Genomic DNA, 8980 nt, shown 5'->3' on the forward strand with positions numbered 1-8980 from the left:
GACCCTTGGAGTTTCAGCTTTAGCATCATTCCTTCCAAAGAAATCCCAGGACTAATCTCCTTCAGAATGGACTGGTTGGATCTTGCAGTCCAAGGGACTCTCAAGAGTCTTCTCCAACACCACAGTTCAAAAGCATCAATTCTTCAGTGCTCAGCTTTCTTCACAGTCCAACTCTCACATCCATACATGACCACTGGAAAAACCATAGCCTTGACTAGACGGACCTTTGTTGGCAAACTAATGTCTCTGCTTTTGAATATGCTATCTAGGTTGGTCATAACTTTCCTTCCAAGGAGTAAGCGTCTTTTAATTTCATGGCTGCAGTCACCATCTGCAGTGATTTTGGAGCCCAGAAAAATAAAGTCTGACACTGTTTCCACTGTTTCCCCATCTATTTCCCATGAAATGATGGGACCAGATGCCATGATCTTCATTTTCTGAATGTTGAGCTTTAAGCCAACTTTTTCACTCTCCTCTTTCACTTTCATCAAGAGGCTTTTTAGTTCCTCTTCACTTTCTACCATAAGGGTGGTGTCACCTGCATATCTGAGGTTATTGATATTTCTCCCAGCAATCTTGATTCCAGCTTGTGCTTCTTCCAGCCCAGGATTTCTCATGATGTACTCTGCATATAAGTTGAATAAGCAGGGTGACAATATACAGCCTTGACGCACTCCTTTTCCTATTTGGAACCAATCTGTTGTTCCATGTCCAGTTCTAACTGTTGCTTCCTGACCTGCATACAGATTTCTCAAGAGGCAGGTTAGGTGGTCTGGTATTCCCATCTCTTTCAGAATTTTCCACAGCTTGTTGTGATCCACACAATCAAAGGCTTTGGCATAGTCAATAAAGCAGAAATAGATGTTTTTCTGGAACTCTCTTGCTTTTTCCATGATCCAGCGGATGTTCGCAATTTGATCTCTGGTTCCTCTGCCTTTTCTAAAACCAGCTTGAACATCTGGAAGTTCACGGTTCACATATTGCTGAAGCCTGGCTTGGAGAATTTTGAGCATTACTTTACTAGCGTGTGAGATGAGTGCAATTGTGCGGTAGTTTGAGCATTCTTTGGCATTGCCTTTCTTTGGGATTGGAATGAAAACTGGCTTTTTCCAGCCCTGTGGCCACTGCTGAGTTTTCCAAATTTGCTGGCATATTGAGTGCAGCACTTTCACAGCATCATCTTTCAGGATTTGAAAGAGCTCAACTGGAATTCCATCACCTCCACTAGCTTTGTTCATAGTTGTGCTTTCTAAGGCCCACTTGACTTCACATTCCAGGATGTCTGGCTCTAGGTCAGTGATCACACCATCGTGATTATCTGGGTTGTAGAAATTGAAATTGGACTGGGAATCTTATATTTCTATGTGCTAAATCTGTCAACTGTGCCTGGGCTCATTCTCCACCGTAGCCACAGTCCCTGAAGCTGCTGGCCCAGTGGGGGTCCTCCTGCATTTTCCACCAGTCTCTCTGAGTCTTTTCTTCTTCTTCTTTTTAAAAAAATATTCATTTATTTATTTGGCTGCGCCAGGTCTTCATTGCCTTAAGTTGTGGCAAGCAGGATCTTTTTAGTTTCAACATGGGAACTCTCAGTTGTGGCATGTGGGATCTAGTTCCCTGACCAGGGATCGAATCCCGAGCCTCCTGCATCTCGGGCGTGATATCTTAGTCTCTGGACCACCAGGGACGTCCCTCTCTGAATCTTTCTGATGTCTGCTCTTGCTGACTCTGTTTCTCTCTCACTGCTGTCTCATGATCAACTCTTGCTCTCCTGTCCTCTGCTGTCTGTCTCAGACGTTCTCCCCTCGGCCCCCTCCCATATACCCTTCTGTCCTCCAAGGTGACTCTGGTCAGCACAACTAAGAGCCTGGGGCACAGACACATCCCAAAGGGCAGCCCACACAGCTGGGAAGGTGAGACCTCAGAGGGGTGAAGGGCGCGTGGGGATCAGGCCTGGCTCCCTGCAATGTGAGGAGTATAAACCTGGGCCTTCAGGCCACACCGCCACACAGCCCAGTCTCTCCAGACACCCTTCTTCACCCCGCTACAGGCTGGAGCCTATCCAAAGGGCAGCTGGGGGACTTCCCTGGTGGTACAGTAGTTAAGACTCCATGCTTCCACTACAAGGGACACAGGTTTGATCCTTGGTCCAGGAACTAAGATCCTGCATGATGTGCAGTGCAGCCAAAATACAAAAAAAAAAAACCCCAAGGGCAGTTGGGCACATGCCCTGAAGGGGTGAACACAGTCCATTCTGTACCCAATGAGTGGCAGGTAGCAGGAACAGCCTGTCCATGACCAGGCTCACTGTCCCCACCCGCCTACAGCAGGGCTGGCTGAGCCTGGGAGCAGAGGGCCTTGTCAGATCTGTCCCATCCAGGGGCTCAGCTAAGGAGGAGCAGAAGAGATCTCCTGCTGCCTTCCTGACCCAGGAAAGGGGCTAAGACCTGGCCCCACTGGAACAAGCCTGGGAGACCAGGACTGAGCCCTGCCAGCAGCTAGGAGCATCTTCTGGCTTTCTTGGCTGCTGCTGCTGCCTGAAACAAGCTCCTTCACCTCTGTGAGCCTCAGTTTCCTCATCTACAAAATGGGAATAAAACTCATCTACCTCATAGGAATGTTAGACTTAAGTTCAATGATCTATGTAGAGCTTTGAGTTCAGGACACAGAAATGGGAGAGCCTTGATACCAGTTTCTCCTCTTTGTCTCTGAAGACCAGGAGCCACCTCCAGTGTCTTCCTACAGAACAACTAGCCAAAGGGGAGGAAGCCTTTGGCAGACAGGACCACCCAAACTCAGGTCTTGCAGACCCACTTCAACTTCTGGACACAGTGCGTGTTGGAGCAGAGGACTTTCCTCTCAACCTGGGCTAGCTGTACAGACTGAGCCAGCGTCTCCCTCTTAAGCCCTGAGCCCTGGGTCCAGGAAACGCAGCTGGTCTCAGAGAGAGGAGCCCATGAGATGGAGACTCTCCTCACCAGGAGGATCGAATTACCTGAGTGACAGAGAAGCCTAGGAAAAAGGGAGGGAGAGCCATGGAAGTGCGAGGCCCAGGGGTGTGCCACTTGGCAGGATTTGTTTGGTTTGTTGGGTTTTTATATTTTTCCCTTTTTTGCTAATTCGTTTTTAAAACTAATGTGCGCTATCTTTCCATCACAGAAGTAACCCCTAAACTGCAGACAGAGAACAACATATCACCACCCGCGGGCCACCACCCAATGCAGGCTTCCTCCATCTTTTCCCAACGTGCATTTTAATTAAAGAGAGAGAGACCATATTGTATATCGTATTTTGTATCTCACTTTTCTTACAGAGTAACCTTTCCTTCTTGGGAAGATTACATTCTATGACAATTCGTTACTGCAATATTTCATCCTGTGCTTGTTCCTTTATTTACCCAGCTCATCTTAAGGACATATGGGCAGTTTCCAACTTCCTGCTATTAAAAAAAAAAAAAATCCGTATTTTTTTAAAAAAAGTTACATTTGATAAATAAATAGAGAACGTGCAAATTTAAAACATTACTGGTTCATATCACAGAGGCCACACACACTGTCATAAATGTTAAGGGGTATCCCACGAACGGAGGAGCCTGGTAGGCTGCAGTCCATGGTGTCGCTAGGAGTCGGACACAATTGAACGACTTCACTTTCACTTTTCACTTTCATGCATTGGAGAAGGAAATGGCAACCCACTCCAGTGTTCTTGCCTGGAGAATCCCAGGGACGGGGGAGCCTGGTGGGCTGCCGTCTATGGGGTCGCACAGAGTCGGACACGACTGAAGCCACTTAGCAGTAGCAGCAGCAGGTGCTCGGGCACAGCCGTGGGCGATGGAACAGCGTTCCCTGGGCAGGCTCCGTGGAGGGCGGGGCTGAGGGCGGCTCCGGAGACCGGGCGGATCCTGTCGGTCCTCTCTCCCCGCTCCCTGCCGTCTCCTCCCCTCCCCACCCCGCTCCGAGCCGCAGGGGTTCTGGACGCACGAAAAAAACCGGACAGTTCAGCTCCGATTCCCCGGGTTCTTGGAGCCGAGCGACTCCTTTTCCAGGTCTGGGACTTAGGGCGTTTGTTCCCGTCCAAAACCTGCGATACAGCCCGGGAGGGTCCAGAGCGAAGGCGGGGTCGCCTGCTTGAGCTGGGGATGCGCGGTGGGGGTCGAGGGACCATCGTGGGGCGGGGTCAGGACCGCGGTGTTGCTGTCACGACAGATACCAAACCCAGAGACTGTCGAACAGCCTCCCAGGGCGGACACAAGACTGTACGCTGATCAGGACCCGGGTTTCTCCCTCGCGCCGCCGTCAGTTAGCACAACTCCATTTTTATATATTGTTCTAAAGGTTCCCAAGGAAAATCTCCTTTAAGGAAAAGCTTCCAGGCTCTAATGCTAAAAAAAATTTTTGGAAAAATGACTAGTGGTTTCATTTGCCCCAAACCAGTCCCCCATATTACCTTTGAGAACACGGAGACTAAGTGGCACGTATGACGTCGCCAAGCTAACAGCAGGTTAGTAGCAGAGTTGGAACCAGTCTCCAGCCCTAGTCACCCTTCAGGGGTTTGGAAACCTCCACCAGAGGGAAGGTTGTCAGTACTGCAGCTCCTTAATACACCCCACTTCCCACTTGCCATTCCGGGGCTTCCAAGACCCTCCTGAGGATATTAGGGAGGGCAGTGCCCACTCGTGTGTTCTGAGGGGCTGCTTCCTGGCCAGAGGCCTCCGAACCCAGCATTCCTACCTCAGCTGTGCCCATGTCAATCTCCTGCCTCAGTGCTTCCTGGGCCCACCTCTTCCTCAGGACCCACCTTAGAAGCTGTGTGAGCCCCGGTATGTGGGGCATTCAGCACATACATGATAAGTACGCAAAAGCTAGTGATGAGTATTCTTACTTCCAGGCATCAGTGGTGGGGGGCTCTGCTCTGGGACCCCCATGTGGTCAGCCTCAAGTACCACAGGGCACCCTTGACAGTGGGGCTCTGTGCTGTCAGCCCCTGGAGGGACCTGCTGAGTTGTGACAACATCCTGCCCTCAGACCCATGGAATCTGGGAGAGGGAAGTTGGGGTGGTGAGCAGCCTGAGAAACCCGCCTTCCTCCAGCCTAGGAAGGTGGGGGTTCAGGTCCTGAAAGCAGAAAAGGACATGGCATCCCCTCCCTAAATTCTTCTGGAAAGGATCCTTGTATCAGAGTCAGACAAGAGGGCCTTCTCCTAGGGTACCCACTAATCTGCATGATGCTCCCCACGACCTGGGCCATGAGATTCACTGAGATATATTCCTGAACACAGGCTGCAGGAGCCCAACAGGAAGGAGGAACAGCCCAAGCTCAGTGGATGGTGGGGGTGCTGCCAGGGCTGGGGTGCCCAGATGCCTCTACCAGCCTGCCCTGGAGGCTCCAGGTGTCACAGGATCGCGGCAGTAATTGCAGTACAGCAGGACTTCTGTTTTACGGGGCAGTGAGAGGCTGGGGTAGGTGAGGGCTGGGAAGTGGCAGGAGGGAGCCTCCTCGCAGAGCTGCGGCCCTGGCAGGGTGAGGGTGGCCCCTCCTTATGGAATCCTGCAATTCCATTGCCCTGAACCTGGACAGAGTGAAGGATGGGCCCTGGGGTCTTTTAAACAAACAAGCCCATCACCTGCTGAGCAAAGTTGCCGTGGGTGGGAAGGACTGGGTGGGCAGCCCGAATGTGGCTGTTTAGCGTTCAGGTTATCTTTGTTTACCACTGAGAGAATCATAAAGCCATACGCAGGTATTAACTGTGCCCACCTGCTTCCAACATTAATTTGTTCTTCCAGGGTTCCAGCCAATGGCACCAGTAATAAGGGAAATTGCTTTTGAAGTTGATAGAGACCGAGACAAAGAAGGCAATGGCAACCCACTCCAGTACTCTTGCCTGGAAAATCCCATGGACAGAGGAGCCTGGTGGGCTGCAGTCCATGGGGTCACTAAGAGTCGGACACGACTGAGCGACTTCACTTTGACTTTTCACTTTCATGCATTGGAGAAGGAAATGGCAACCCACTCCAGTGTTCTTGCCTGGAGAATCCCAGGGACGGGGGAGCCTGGTGGGCTGCCGTCTATGGGGTCGCACAGAGTCGGACATGACTGAAGCGACGCAGCAGCAGCAGCAGAGACGAGAATGGAACTCTAAGAATGGCTGTCTCCTCCAGGTGGCAACTGGATCCCTCCCCACCTGCCTGCCTGTCCGCCAAAGTCAAGGGGGGTATAGTGGTCACTGTGGAGCTGGGCAGAGTCCTCAAGTTCTGTTGTATTTTTTCCCCCTCCAAAGACCCTCGGTCTGTGTATCCTAGCCCAACACAGGGTATCTGCCAGGGTGCAGCATGAGGGCCTTAGGAGAGATACCAAGCAGAACTTCCTGGTGCCAGACATCTGGAATGTAAGGAAGGGGCGGCATCTCCTCCCTAAGTTCTTCTGGAAAGGCTCTTGGGCCTGGGGAGTCAGAATCAAACAAAAGGGTCTTCCCCTAGGGTACCCATGAATCTTCATGATGCCCCACCCCACCGGGTAACCTGAGTTGTGAGAGTCATGCAGATATTCCTCTTTAAAGGGGCTTCTCTGCTTTCAGGACATGAACTGCCACTTTTCTAGGTTGGGGGAGGTTACCTCAGAGAAGTGTATTATCGCCCCAGTGCCTCACTAGTGACCACTTTGTGTGTGTGTGTTAAAAACGTCATAGCAACAGCCCTTTTTACTCCCCCAACATCGCCCTCAGCACACGCACTGTTGTACCTCTCGTTGGAGATCTGAGACTCTGGCGGGTATCTGGATGGTGGGCTGCCTGGTTCTTTGTGTTTCTCAACTGCCAGCTCCTTCCCCACCTGCCTCCAGCCTCCAGCTCAGAGAGAAGCTTGGCTGAGCTGGGCCTGGGCACCCTGCCTCCCTCCGCACCGCCCTGCACATCTCGCTCAGGGCCGAGGTGCAGAGGCCTGTGTGGCTGATGTTGGGGGTGGCTAAAGGGCTCTCCCAGCCTTCTTGGGGCTCTGGAGGGGCTTGGTCTGGAGGGACTTTTCCCTGGGAAGGAGGAGGGACACCCGGAACTTGCAGGGTCTGGACACCATGTCCCTCCCTCTCCCATCCCACCCCCACCTTTGCCCCTTCTCCGCCTTCTTTATTTCTGTATTAGCATCACCAGTATTCAGAGGCTTCTCAGGCTGGAAGCCTGTGTAAACGACACCACCTTCCTTAATGGAACAGAACCCTGACTCTCCAAGGCTCAACCCTGAGAAGAGGCTTCCAGGAGGGCAGCCCATGTGCCTCAAGGAGCCAACGATGCCCTCACTTCCTCCACGCCAGGGCCTCACTTCGATGTCTGCTGACACCACCTTGGCACAGGTAAGCTGAGTCCCATCTGTTACTCTGGTCCAGGAACCAGGTTTTGCAACACAGCCAAGATGGACTAGAACCTGCAAAAGGGACTTTGTTAAACTCCAAAGGAAATGCAGCCAAGGAGTAGAACCATCACAGCAAACAAAGTAGAATCATCTACTCCCACCTTCTCTCGTCCCCGAGGGGTCCCTCTGCAGTCCTGCTGCATCTGAGGTCCAGCCCCGCAGGGAAGCTTCCGCTCGCAGGGTTCTTGCATATTTCTTCTCCTTAAAGGATGGTGTGGTGGGTTGAATGCTGCCTCCCCTCAACCCCTCAAAAAAAAAGAGATGTGCCCATCCATGGCCTAATCCCTAGAACCTGTGAATGTTACCTTATTTGGAAAAAGGGTCTTTGCTGATGGAAGCAAGTTAAGGACTTTTGAGACAAGGAGATCATCATGGATTATCCTCGTGGGCCTTAAATCCAGCGATGAGTGTCCTTACAGGAGACACAGAGGAGACAGAAATGACAGAGGAGGCAGCAGAGAGATAACAGAGGCAGAGATGGGAGTGACGTAGATACGGGCCACGGCAGGCCAAGGGCTGCCGGCCAACCCACAAGCTGGGAGAGAGGCGCAGAGCAGGTTTCCTCCTGGAGGCAGGGACCCTACCAACTTGATTTTGGACTTCTGGCCCTAGAACTGAGAGAGAGAATGTGTTTCTATTGTTTATATTTTGGCTGCTTTGCATAGCATGTGGGATCTTAGTTCCCTGAATAGGAATCGAACCCAGGCCCCCTGCATTGGAAGTGGAGTCTTAGCCAGTGAACCATTAGGCAAGTCCAATTTCTGTTGATCTCCACCCTCCAGTTGTGGTCATTTTTTATAGCAGCCTCACGAAATAAACACAGCGGGTGTCCTAGTACATTTTGCCCAGAGACCCCCACCACCCTGGAGGCTGCTGACGGCTGAATCTGTCTCTCTCTGCGGGTCTCCATCCCACTCCAGTATTCTTGCCTGGAGAATTCCATGGACAGAGGAGGCAGGTGGGCTACAAAGATTTGGACACAACTCAGCAACTAACACTCACTTTTTTTTCACTTTACCAGATCTCTATTCCGGTGGCCTTGTGGACACCATCCCCTGCCTGTCTCACAGGAACCTCAAAGCCAACATGTTAAAAAAAAAAAACAAAACCCTATAGCCTGCTTCTTCTCCCAGACTTCCCCTCCCAGAAATGGGAGAGCTGCCTTGCTCCACATTCAGCCAAGGAGCTCCTAGGCCTTCCAGGTCTTTCCACCTCAAGGATGGCACCCTCGTGCAGGGCACCAGCAGTTCTCCCTGGGAGTAACCGCCTTACTGACCTCTTCATTTACACTCCACCACTGCTTTTAAAAATAAATATCTATTTATCTGGCTGCATTGGCTCTTAGTTTCGGCATGTGGGTCCTTTAGTCTTGGTATGCAAACTCTGAGTTGTACCATCTGGAATCTAGTACCCTGACCAGGGATGGAACCCAGGCCATTGGGAGTGCATAGGCTTAGGACCACTCGAGAAGTCCCAACTCCACAACTTTAAATTAGCCCTGCAGTACTGAGGTCTGGGGAAGGTGACCCTCAGACACCTCTTTCTCATGTAGCTTACTATGTCCCATGTGAAGGATCCAGGTTC

The 8980-nt window shown here is 51.5% G+C and overlaps 1 long non-coding RNA gene across 1 annotated transcript; it reads left to right on the forward strand.

The window, feature by feature from the left end:
• The first annotated feature begins 3954 nt into the window (after positions 1-3954).
• On the forward strand, positions 3955-8690 carry LOC139182633 (uncharacterized). Its single transcript, XR_011566150.1, has 3 exons — positions 3955-4042; positions 7129-7337; positions 8418-8690. It is a non-coding gene; the product is annotated as an uncharacterized lncRNA (long non-coding RNA).
• Positions 8691-8980: the final 290 nt, after the last annotated feature.

Source organism: Bos indicus, chromosome 4 (assembly GCF_029378745.1).
Source record: "Bos indicus isolate NIAB-ARS_2022 breed Sahiwal x Tharparkar chromosome 4, NIAB-ARS_B.indTharparkar_mat_pri_1.0, whole genome shotgun sequence".
Classification (NCBI taxonomy): domain Eukaryota; kingdom Metazoa; phylum Chordata; class Mammalia; order Artiodactyla; family Bovidae; genus Bos; species Bos indicus.